This window comes from Hipposideros armiger, unplaced genomic scaffold (assembly GCF_001890085.2).
Source record: "Hipposideros armiger isolate ML-2016 unplaced genomic scaffold, ASM189008v1 scaffold_370, whole genome shotgun sequence".
Classification (NCBI taxonomy): domain Eukaryota; kingdom Metazoa; phylum Chordata; class Mammalia; order Chiroptera; family Hipposideridae; genus Hipposideros; species Hipposideros armiger.
Genome location: NW_017731720.1, coordinates 1,389,680 through 1,403,527, shown reverse-complemented (window position 1 = coordinate 1,403,527; position 13,848 = coordinate 1,389,680).

Below are 13,848 nucleotides of genomic sequence, written 5' to 3'. Positions count from 1 at the left end.
TCCATTTTATTTTTTGATGATTACTGAATAAATTATTCTGCAAAAAAATGCTATACTCATTTATTTTTTTTCCAAAAATATTTGACAATGCCCTTTTCCCATACAAGTGCCAACATACTAATGTTACATTTTTTTCTTCTAAAAATATTTGTTTTCTCTGGAGTTACTGCTTCTTTAATTAGCACTGGCTTGTTTTCTCCTTAAACTATTTCTGTTCCAGAACCAATTTTTTTATTTAATATAACCTCTCAAATATAAAATTACCTATAAAACCAAACAAATGAATTAACCATTCAGTTCCTTTGATTGCTTGTTTGTCTTCTGTTGTCACCGTCCCATTAGGAGACCTGTCTTTGTGACCCTTGTAGAACTTCCAGATCTCTAGGCAGGAAGTGTGGCTTCCGTTCTTCATTGTCCTGGGATTCTTCTCCTTTACCTTTTCTTGATGTTTGAGCTCCCATTTCTGGGATCTCATGTATTCTTTCTAGGATTACTACCGTATTTTAGGAGTACATATCTTACAGTACATTGCTGAGGAAAAGCTTATGATAAGTCAGCTGTTTTAATTTGCACACCTGAAATCTTTTTATGCTAACTCCACATTAGATTCATCATTTAGTTTGGGTTTAAAATTTTAGACTGAAACTTTTTCTCATACGAAGTGTTTTTTATATGGACTCTACACTGAATTCTGAGCTTTTATATAGGTCTCAGTCTTTCCTACATGTAAACTTTTAAGATTGTCTCTTTTTTTAATAATATTTTTTAAATGTTCAATTAGAGTTGACATAACAATATTATATTAGTTTTGGGGGTACAACATAGTGATTAGCATTTATATAACTTATGGAGTGATCACCCCAATAAATCTAGTACCCATCTGACACCATACATAGTTATTATAATATTACTGACCATATTCCCTATGCTATACTTTACATCCCCATGACTATTTTGTAACTACCAATTTGCACTTAATCCCTTCCCATTTTTCACTAATCCCCCCAACCCTCCTTCCATTTGGCAACCATTAAAATGTTCTTTGTATCTATAAGTTTGTTTCTGTTTTGTTTGTGCATTTACTTTGATTTTCAGATTCCACATATAAGTGAAATCATATGGTATTTGTCTTTCTTTGTCTGACTTATTTCACTCAGTATAATACCTTCTAGGTCCATCCATATTGTTGCAGATGGCAAGATTCATTATTTTTTATGGCCGAGTAATAGTCCATTGTGTATATATGTTAATTCTTCTTTACCCATTCATCCATTAATGGACATTTAGGTTGCTTCCATATCTTGGCTACTGTAAATTATACTGCAGTGAACATATGGATGCATGTGTCTATTCAAATTAGTGTTTTGGGTTTCTTCGGATAAATGCCCAAAGTAGAATTAGTGGGTCCTCCTATGTCTCTTGTTATAGCCTTTGTTTTAAAGTTATTTTGTCTGATATGAGTATTTCTACCCCAGTTTCCAGCTTTTTACATTTTTTTCATTTTTATTTTCATGAAATATCTTTTCATCCCTTGCTTTTAGTCTGTGTGTGTCTTTCAATCTGAAGTTAGCTCTTGTAGGCAGCATAAGTAAGGGTCTTGTTTTCCTATCCATTCAGCCACTCTACATCTTTTGATTAGAGCATTTAATCCATTTACATTGAAAGTAATTGTTGATAGATATGTACTTATTGCCATTTTATTATTCATATTTTTAATCTTTTTTTCTTCTTCTTACAGAAATCCCTTTAACATTTCTTGTAATACTGGTTTGGTGGTGATGAACTCCTTTAGTCTTTTCTTGTCTGGGAAGCTCTTTATCTCTTCTTCTAGTCTAAATGATAGCCTTGCTGGTTAGAATATTCTTGGTTGTAGGGCCTTACTTACATCACTTTGAATACTTTATCCTACTTTTGTTAAACATGGTGGAGTAGGTAAATGCTGTGCTCACCTCTTCCCACTACACATCTAAATTATAATTAAACTATAGAACAATCACCATTAAGAACCACCTGAAGTCTAGTTGAACAGAAGTTCTATAAATAACAATATACAGAAGCCATGTCGAGACTGGTGGGAGGAATGGAAATGTGGAACAGGCTGGTCCCACACCCATGTGTGGCATTTAAAAATCAGGAGGGATATCTCTGTGGCGTAGGTCCCCCTGGAAGAGTGAGAGGTACCAGCCAGGCTCCTCAACCCAGGCTTCCAGTGCTGGGAAGAGTAATCCCTACAACTTCTGACTGTGAAAACCAGTGGAGATTGCAGCTGAGTAAAATGGAGGGCTGCTGGAATCCCAGGCATTCCTCTTAAAGGGCCCACCCACAGACTTACTCACTGATGAACTCACTAATTCTGATCTCCAGCACTGGGGCGGCAGCTCAAAAGATGCCAAGGATATATGGGGAGGAACTGAACTGTCTGGCTTCAGGGTGAGAGCTGGAGGGGCAGCTTTTTTTGGAGACAGAAGTGCTGGCAGAAGCCATTGTTATTTTTTTGAGCTCTCCACCTATCCATTCTTCATGGGCAGGCATCCACCATATCTAAGTCTCCCATCAACCTAGTTAACACCTTTCACCCTGCCCTGGTTACTCCTTGAGACCACATCCTACCCAACTATCAGGTCCATCCAACCTGCTTCCAGTGGCTTTTCCATATAAATGGCCTGCCTTGGCTCATGCTGAGGACTTTCCTAGTATCTCTCAAAGGTTCACAAACTACAAAGAAGCAACATCTGCCCTTGGAGTGCCCTAGTGGCTGCTGGCCTCAGTTTCCATCATAGCCTCTTCCAGGTACCTCCAAGCCCAACACAAGTGGCAGCCATCTGCCAATCACTTTGTAGGTCATACCAAGTGTCCCAGGGCTAGGCATAGGCAGCAGCTGACTTTGCTGCACAAGAACCCCTCCCTAAAGTCCCTAGAACCAACACACCTGGTGGCCAGCTTCAGACTATGCCAGAGCACTGCCTAACCATCTCCACACACAACACACCCAAAGGGAAGACTTGGCAGGCATTCGAGCCTCACTAAAGTGAATCCTGCTCCATAGGGTCAACCCCTGGACAACAGCTATTCCACTATAGTCATGGCCAGTCCTCACAACCAATCAGCCCGAGGGTCAGTCTCTACCACTGATGTGCAAACAGCAACCAAGGCTCAGCTACAACAGGACAACACACACAAACCACACAAGGGACACACCTGGAGCACCCAGATCAAATGACCAAGGAGACTAGGTCACTGGGCCCCACAAGATACTTACTACATAAAGCCACTGTACTAAGACTGGGAAACATAGAAGCTCTGCCTAACACATAGAAACAAACACAGGGAGGCAGCCAAAATGGGGAGACAAAGAAACATGTCCCAAATGAAAGAACAGAACAAATCTCAAATAAAAGAACTAAACAAAATGGAGACAGGCAGTCTACCAGACGCAGAATTCAAAACACTGGTTATAAGGATGCTCAGTGAGAAGGTCAACAAAGAGACAGGAAACATGACAAGAACCAATCAAAAATGAAGACTACAATAACTGAAATGAAGAATGTATGAGACGGAATCCATAGTAGATTATGCGAAGCAGAGGATCGAATCAGTGATTTGGAAGGTAAGGTAGCACAAAACACCCAATTTGAAGAGCAAAAAAAAAAAAAAAAGAATTCATAAAATGAAGATAGTTTAAGGGGCATCTGGGACAGTGTCAAACATACCAACAATCTGAATCTGTGAGCGGGCCCTTTAAAACCTACAGCACCTAGGTCTCCATCTCACTCAGATTCAGTCCCTGCTGGTTTTCAGAGTCAGATGTTAATGGGTACTCCTCTTCCCAGCACTGGTGACTGTCACTGGGGAGTCTGGTGGGGGCTAGGACCCTTGTTCCTTAGGGGAGCCTCTGCAGCTGAGATATTCCTCCTTATTCTTGTCACCCACCGGGGGTGTGGGACCTGCTTGCTTCTCATCTCCACCCCTCTTACCAGTCTTGATGTGGTTTCTTCTTTATGTACTTAGTTACGGGACTTCTTTTCATCTAGTCTTCAGGCGATTATCAATGATATTTGTTTTATAACATACCTGTAATTTTGATGTAGTCATGGGAGAAGGCGTGAACAGAGTTTACCTACTCCATCATCTTGACCAGAAGTAAAAAAAAGAAGGAAGTTTTTTGTTTTTTTAACTACAAGACATTTTAGAGCCTTTAACATGCTTCTAGATTCTTTAATATGCTTGTAGACCCTTTAAATGTTCAGTGTGGAGATAAGATATGTAGCATCACTCAAAATCTAATTGACATTAAGTTTTAAAAATAATTTTTGGGCCGGCCAAGTGGTGCGTTGGTTAAGAACTGGCTTGGGACGCCAAGAGGGCCCCGGTTCGGATCCCACATATGAGGGCCAGTGACACTGCCCTCTACAGCTAAGATGCTGAACAACAGCTCAACCTGGAGCTGGGCTGCTGTGAGTCGCCGGCGACGGTGTAGGCTGTAGCCTCTGCTGCAGTGGGTTGCCATGGGCTACCATGTGTAGCCAGCAGCCAGCGTGAGCAGCCAGCAGCCGCAGTGAGCGGCCGTCCAGAAGCCGGCGACTGATCTGCCTCGCCCGGGAAGAGCGCAATGATGGTGCCAACTTGGGCCAGTGAAGCAACGTCCTCCACAACTAGACTGAAGAACAAAACGACAGCAACTTGTCTGTTCCCCTTCCCCCAATTCCCCAGTGCTGTTCCTATCCCCCCAATTCCCCAATAAAATCTTAAAAAAAAAAAGAATTTTAATAACATCTTGATGGACTACTATCCAGGAATATTTTGTAAAAACCTAGATACCATGTTCTTTGTCTCCCACTTATTTTTAAATTTCATTTCATTACCAACAATTGGAAATACCACAAGCTCACACTCACAAAAGGGCAGTATTTGGCATTTTAGTCTTATCATGAGACTCTATGTACTGATATTTTCCTTAAAGTCAAGTTCAATTAAAAATTTCAACTGTTTGTTGACGCTTTATGACATTTTCATTTTCTTTCTTTTCTTTTTTTTTCCCCACCAAAGGTAATGAACCACATCATTCTTTGGCTTTCCTATAGACCAGTGGTTCTCAATGAGCAATAGGGGATGAAGGCAATTTTGCCATGGAGGCAACATTTGGTAATGAATACATGTATTTTGGGCTGTTACAATTTGGGGGTAAATACTGCCACTGGCATCTAGTAAGCCAAGGGCAGAGATTATGTTCAATGTTCTACCCTGCACAGGACAACCCCAAAATAATTATCAGTAGAGCTCAGGTTAAAAACAAGCTGCTGTAGCTTTCTGTGCTTTCCTCAAACCTTTCCCCACAAACCTCTGAAGTGATATTATGTTGGAAATCTGGGAATGCCCAAGTTAAACTAAAAACTGGAAGGTACGTTAATATGGATTTCTTCCCTTTCAGGTAAAATAAACATTGACTAGAAATAGGTAACTTTCTCAAATCCCTAAAGCTCAAGACTAATTATAAACCCTTAAATAGTCTAAAACAAACACTAACCAAAATTGATAGGTAAATTAATGCCATGGGCCAATTTCATGCAGCGTTCATGCTTTGACACTTAGCTTAACATTTTCCCTCCTTTCTAATACTGAGATTGAAAGTGGATTTCTAATTCTTATTCCACTCATTACTTAACAGGAACACCGGGGTCACTGCAAATAAAGCGGTACAAGTTAATGAGAACAGCTTTAGCCAAAGAGGAGGTATTTCTCCAAGTACATCGAGTGCTTCACATATATTAAGAAACCCCAGCTGAATCGATTTAATAATGTTGGGATTTACACAATTATTACAGAACCTTCATTATTCACCCAGCCTGCACATACCACAGCACAAATGAACATCTCAGGCTGATGGTATTAACATTGCCATTTTCTCACCCATTCCCAGACCATCTGCTCCATGCTGATCATTCACTGCTTTAACATTTAACAGTTACCCAACTGCAACTTAGCAGATTTGTGTACTTTTGAAAACAGCTGGTTTAATAACTGCTTCAGAGCTTTTAGATAAAGAAATTATTTTGTAGTGCTTTATAATAGTCTTTTTTTATCGGTGCCTCTGAGGAAAGAGTATTACACTTACTCCATTTATGCATCTGCAGTTGCTCATAATATTTCTTGTCACATTTGGAAACATATTTGCAGTATGTATAATGCAATAATGTAAGAAGTTTTTATTATGTTCCTTGTTTTTTGCTGGGTATTTGTGTGTGTGTGTGTGTGTGTGTGTGTGTGTGTGTGTGTGTTTAATGCTGCTGAGTACTAGAGTGAAACCTTTTGCATTAAATAATATTGAGAGGCATAAAGGTATACATTTGAGTTGTCTCAGAGTTTCTATTCACTTGCTGTGTCATTAATTTGTTTCTACTTCAGTGATGTTTCTCGTTTTTCTATTTGCTAAAGAAAACGGGATTAAGAAAATGACTACTTGTTTCAATCTTTCAGACCTCTGAGTAGACAAATTTCCCCTGGGGAGTTTATTAGATAACTTTGTGAATTGGCTGCTCTGTTAATGACTGGAAATTACTCCAGGGTGATCTGGGGACTGGCACTATTCTCATTTCTTGATTTGTGTGTAGGGGTTACATATACATGTTAACTTTGTGAAAATTTATTGAGGTGTACATTTTGCATACTCTGCTGTATGTAATTTCAATCAAATGTTAAAAATTAAATAAACAGAAGAAAAAGCTTTACTGGATTCTCCTCATGCATATAGGCTAAATCTTAAACATTTCCTCATGGAAGAGAAGGTCTTTGGTTTTTTACCTGACCATAACATTAGTCTAATATTCCAACATTCCCCTTTTTACACCTTGTGTATTCAGCAATATAGAGCTGCTTGCAGTTTCTAATACAACTTGCTGTTTCACCACCGAAGGGTTTGCTACTGCTTCACTTAACTGGGAGTCGTAAGGGAGGGATGTGGCTTTCTCTTCAATGCATCCTCCTGACTCTTGGAAACCCAATTCAGCATTTTAGAATAAAGAAATGGACAAACTAATATTTGTCAATTGACATACTAGATTAGTCAATTTTTTTAATCAAACAAATAAACTTTTTCATTTTTCCTTTATCTATGTCTTTATAGTGGGGTTGTCCTTTTTCCCTGGTCCAAGGCATTTTGTACAAATGTGTCCTTTTTATCTATTTAATTTCTCATTTACAGTTGACATGTAATATTCTATTAGTTTCAGTTGTACAACATAGTGATTAGACATTTACATAACTTACAAAATGACCACTCCAATAAGTCTAGTACCCATCTGACACCATACATAGTTATTACAATACTATTGACTATATTCCATAGCCTGTACTTTACATCCCCATGACTATTTTTATACTCGGCAATTTGTACATATTAATCCCTTTCCTTTTATTCCCATCCCTGAAAAGTCCCTTCTATCTGGCAACCATTAGAATGTTCTCTGTATTTATGAGTTTTCTTCTGTTTAGTTCGTTTGTTGTTGTTTTTAGATTCCACATGTAAATGAAATAATTTAGTATTTGTCTTTCTTTGTCTGACTTATTTCACTTAGCAAAATACCCTCTAAGTCTATCTATAGTATCCCAAATAGGAAGATTTCCCTGCAGCATTACTTACAATAGCCAAGATATGGAAGCAAACTCAATGTTCATTGATGGACAAATGGATAAAGATGATGTGGTACATATATACAATGTAATACTACTCAGCCATAAGAAAGAATGAAATCTTGCCATTAGTGACTACAAATGTCTTTTTTAAAATATAGCATTTTTGTTTAATTTTTTATTTACTTAAGTTTCCTAACTTACCTCCCACTGTCTTCAAAGGCTCAGAGCTTTTGTTATATAACTCTTTTCTCATTGGTTGAAAGCTTTATCAAAATCTACCTTTTAGATAACATTAGAATACAGGAAAAGAGACTTCTGCTTTCCGTAAAGATGAAATAAAAAAGACTAGATTTATCTTCTCATCTGAAAACAAACAAAAATAAACCAATGAAATATAAAATGATAGTATTCAAGGCACTACACCTCAGACAACAAAAGAAAGGAATCTTTGACAGATAGAAAATGAAGGAACAGGCGGCCAAAATTTCTAAGACCAAAGCAGCAGTGAGAGGAAAGCTACATAGAGTGAGAATCCCAGAAATCCACAGAGTCCAAATGTAACATTCAGCATAATAGTGACAAAAGCATGCATGCAAGGAAACTGTGGGAGGCTGTGGAATCATCTGAAAGGATAAGACAGAGCTCCGAGAACTCACGTGGGAACTGGAATAATATGTGCTTCAACTAGCCAGAGTAGAACATGTCAAAATTCACAGAGGATTGGCTAGTGTACTAGGAAGGATCTTGCTTCAGTGGTGTGGAATAATTAGAACTAGATTAAATAGTCTGGTCTTGCTTAACAAGTCAACTTACTTTTTTTTTAAGAAGTAAATTTAGTACATCCCAGAACAGTGGAAATTGAAATAGAGCTAATATAAGTGTAGTATAATATACTAATATTAAATATTATATATAATTTATATGGAATATATATATATATGGTATGATATATGCAATGTGATAAATATATGATAAACATTATAATATGGAATATACTAAAATAACATACTATAATAAACATAGTATAATAATATAATATAGTGTAATATAAAAGAAATAAACAAATACTTAGCTCCCAGTATGGTTCAATTTACAATGCCTGATATCCATGGATTAGTAGCATCCAAAGAAACAGGAAAATATAGCATGATGAGAAGAAAAATTTAATTGAAACCCACCTAGAACTGACATAGATGCTTGAATCAGTAAAGAACATTAAATAGTAATTATAACTGTATTCCATATCATCAAAGAAATAACTAGAGACATTGAAGATTAAAAAGAAAGACTCAGACTCCTAGATCTAAAAAGTAAATTCCTTGACTGAAAAATACATTGCATTGGATTATTTTCAGATTAGATATTACAAAAGAAAGTGATAGTGAAACTGACAACATAGCAATTCAAACTATCCATGATGATACATATAGAAAATAAAACTAAAAAAAAAAAAGACTGAACAAGCAACCTAATATGTGTCCTATTAGATGCTTGAAAGAATATAAAGGAGACAAAAAAAATTTTTTTTGAAGAAATATGGCCAAAAAAATATCCAAATATAATAAAAACTATAAACATATAGATTGAAGAAGCTCAACAAAACTCGAGACAAGATACATGAAGAAATTTCACCAAGACACCTCATAATCTAACTGCCCCCAATCAGGATGAAAAGAAAATTTTCAAAACAAAATAACAAAAAAAAAAATCAGAGACAAATAAATACAATAATAGATTTGTCAGTAGTTACAATGCAAGTGAGAAAGCAGGTGGTCAAAATATTTAAAATAAGGAAAGCTATAAAACTGTCAACCTAGAATTCCATATTCAGCACAAATAACTTTTCAAATAAAAAGCCATGCAAGACACTGAAGAATTAAAAAAACTGAAAGAATTACTCACTAGTTAACCCACACTATAAAAAAGAGTAAAAAAAAGTCCATAATGTAGAAGGAAATTGATAAAATATGCGAATCTGTATCTATACAAAAAAAAAACCACAATAAATGGTAAATATATGGGTGTAAAAAGTATTTTTCGTATTATTTCAATATCTTAAATAGATAACTGTTTAAACAAAAATAATTTTGTTTGCAATCTGAAAAACACATATGGAAATGATTTCCACAATGAAAAAGAATTGCTTGCTTTGTATTAAACAAAGAAATTTATTTCTTATTTTCATTGTATTATAAAAGAAATTCCTGAAATAGCAATATACTATAATGCAATTAAAACCCAACCCGATGAAAAAAATAATAATTTTGTTTGCAACTTGTTTTATATATATATATATATATATATATATATATATATGCGCAAAATGTATAAAAACTATAGCACCAAACTTAGAAGGAAATCAAAGTATACGAGTGTAAAGTTTGCATTCTACATAGAATGTGGTATAATATCACTTGAAAGTAGATTCTGATAAGTTAAAGATGTCTGGAATAAGCCCTAAAATACCACTAAAATAACAACACAAGAAGTTACAGCTCATGAGCCAATGAAGAAGGTAAAATTAACTTATGAAAAATAATTAATCTAAAGAAGGTAAAGAGAGGAAAAGGGAGACAAAAACAGATGAAGCAAATAGCAAGAAAAGACAAACACAGAGTGGAAGAATGTATTTGCAAATCAAATATCTGAATAACGTAATTTTATCTAGAATAAATAAAGAGCTTCTTAAGTTCAACCATTTTTTAAAAAGGAAGACTTGCACAGATACTTTTCATCAGATAAGATAAACAAATGGTAAATGAGCCCATGAAAATACGTACATTAGTAGCCATTTAAGGAAATGCATATTACAGCCATAACAAGACTCTACTCACACCTGTTAGAATGGCTAAAATTAAGAAGATAGGGGGGAAAAAAAGAGAGACCATGCCAAGCATTAGTGCATCTGTGAAGGAAATGGGACTCTGTTACACTGCTAATGGGAATGTAAAACGGAACACTGCAAAAAAGTCCGGCAGTTTCTAAAAATGTATCTTTACATTTGCCATATAATCCAGTCAGTTTACTCCTATTCACCCAGCAGGGACAGGCAGTCAAAAATCTGCATATAACTACAGTCGGCCCTCTGCATACATGGATACCCAACCGCTGGGATGATCCTTGGAAAAACGTGGGTTTGAACTGCAAGGATCAACGGAAAAAAATCACGTATAAGTGGATCCTCACAGCTCAAATCTGTGTTGTTCAAGGGTCAACTGTAAAAGCTAATGTCATACAATGATTTGTACACAGATGTTCCTTGAAGCTTTATTTGAAATACGCCAAAATTGGAATCAACCATAATGCTCCTCATCACCTGAATAGATCAATTGTTGCATATTCATAAAATTGAATGCTGTCCAATAGTAAAATGTAGTAAACCATTGTTATAACTCTTACTCGTATGTATTTCAAATAATTATACTGAGTGAAAGAAGCTGGACAAAAAGAAACACATACTCGACAATTATATTTGTAAAACTCTAGAAAATAAGACTAATCTATAGTGACATAATTCACATTATTAGTGTCTGCCTGCAATTGAGTGGAACCAGCAAGTGGAGAAAGGGAGATATTAAAATGGGGTATGAGGAAACTTGTAAGGATGATGACCATGTTGTTTATCTTGAGGATTATGATAATTTCTCAGTGGTATACACGTGCTAAAACTTTTCTGGTTGTATACTTTAATTACATATAATTTATTGTATGTCAATTACTCTTTGAATAGATTTTTTTTATGTTAATAGTAGGTGCTCATGTTCCCTTGCTTTTCTCAAATATTGTGAAGGCATAAGAAACTTACTGTGGTTATTTTAGAAAAAAATACTATCCTACAATTATAGGTTCTATATAGAATGTCCTACAGATTTGAAAAATACATTAGTTTTGCAATCAGGTTAACACATCTCACAGAAAACTGTATAGATAATATCACATTAATGTGGACATTCACATTGCTTAAACATGATAGTCTTCAGAGATTCAATTGCTTTTATTACTATCCTTTGCCCATTTTTCTCAGTTCTGTGTAAGCCACTTTTAAAATATGTCGTAATTGTTATGCACATGGAAACATTAGTATTCAGTGCTGTTTGATAGAATTCAATCAGTTAAATAGACAAAAGCTTGTATTTATGTGCCCACAGAGTGACGATTCATGGTGGTTTTTAAAGACTTCTTCTCTCACACAGCCATCAATCAAAGTGACAGTGCGCTCTAGATTAACTTTGGATTCCCCAGCACAAATTAATTAATCTGTCTACTACTTCCTATCTCGGTATTTCAATCAGCCAACAAATAAGCCAATCAAGATTTCAATTCTTTGCTGATTAGCCAATAAACTGTGACAGTGGACTGGTGGCAGGACTCTGGGACTCTCATAGAAGCTTATTTATAGATGTAGCAATGCTGTGATCAGTCTCTAAAACGCAAATAAGAAGAGCATTGTGTTTTCTTCCCAGTTACTTTTATCCAGGTAAAGAACATTTCCAGGCGGAAATCGAACTGTTAGAACAACCAGTTGCAAGGATACTTTCCTTGAGTTCATATATTAATGACATTTGGGTGATGCTGTTGCCTTATTAGCTTTGAATTGTGTAAATGTCATAGAACTTTAGAATTTAAAGGATTGCTTTTGTTCAAATGAAAGTGTATGGTAGAGCTGTCACTGTTTCCTAACTGTCAAGAATACTTCTGGACAAGAATCCTAAGTACTTTTTTATACCAAAGATAATGACTTCTTGCTTTTTATATACGAGTATTTATGAAAGAATACATTTTACAGTATGTCATAAAGTTAATCTAGTACATGTGCTGTCTTGCAAAAATCCTTCTGACAAGAGAATAAATCCAACAAGGGGAAAGGTATATATGGACTGAGGCAGACACAGGGCTAGTCCAGACTTTTCCAGTAACAAGTTGTGTGAGCTGGAGACAGTCACTTTTACAATTTGTACAAGCTTTGGTTTTTTTCTTGTGTGAAATTAAGGGTGTAGACTAAATAATCTCTAAATCTTGATGGTGCAGCAAAACACACTGGTATCATTTTTCTTATAAAGACAATTTTTCCTTTCTTTGTCTTCACCACCATCACTTTTTGAAGTTTGTCCAAATACCAGTGATCTCATGAACTTGACACTGAGCTGTAAGCAAACGTAAGATGAGGTTGGTGACCTTTCAGTTCTCCATTAGATTTTGCATTCAATTTCTGCACCTCTTTCCTGGGGAGCAAGAGGGGAAGAAAATAAAAGGAATCGTTCTGTTCCTCAAAGTATATGGGTGTCGTCTATTCATCCTGACAGTCCATGACCTATACCATTCTAATCTTCTAGCCGTTCTACTTCATTTCTTAAAGATTTTAGCTCCTGTATAACAATTTTTATTTTAATGCCTACTCCTGTCATCTTGGAAGGTAACCCATCAGTTCCCTGACTTCCTCGTCCCTTGGTGTATTTATTTCTAACGATAGTTTTGTCCACACCACCTCAGTCAGCCATTTCCAATTTTACATCAGAAAGTGAATCACTTTTAAAATCTCTATTTCAAATATTTTGCCTTTACACAAACTGTCTCCTATCCTTCCACATCACTTATTCCAGAGCATATACAATTAAAATTATTTGCCTTCACAAAAATATGGATTTATTGATTGTAATCTATCGTCCATCATTTTAGTCACAACTTTGAAATTTCCTTGCCTCTCTTATTTCCTGTTTATACTGCTTTGCAATATCTCAACCATCTATGTTACTTGTGTTCAGAGCTATTATGTGGTTCACTTAATGTTGCCTGATAAAAACAATTGTTCTGTACTCTTAAGATCACGTTCCAACTTTCTGTAATGGTACTTCTCCGTCATAATCCATTGAGAAAATATACCCCAGGAATCTGAAACTCCCTTATCTTTACATCAGCAAATCTACCTTTTCACTTGCAATAGTATCCGGTTTCTTCTTCTCCCCATTATAAGAAAAGAAATATTCCTACTCAGACCCTTTTCTCTCTATTTCAGTCCTGGACCTAATTCTCTCTTCTCTAAATGGATCTTACATTTTTTATGATTTTTCTGATTTCCTGAACCTTCATTCATGTTTTTTCTCTTTTAAGTTAGACCCACTGATACCCACATTTCTTTCTACCTATTATCTTATAAAACTACACAAAAATGTAAAACCTTGGAACCACTCTTTCTTCAACAAATAAGTTGAACTCTTATAC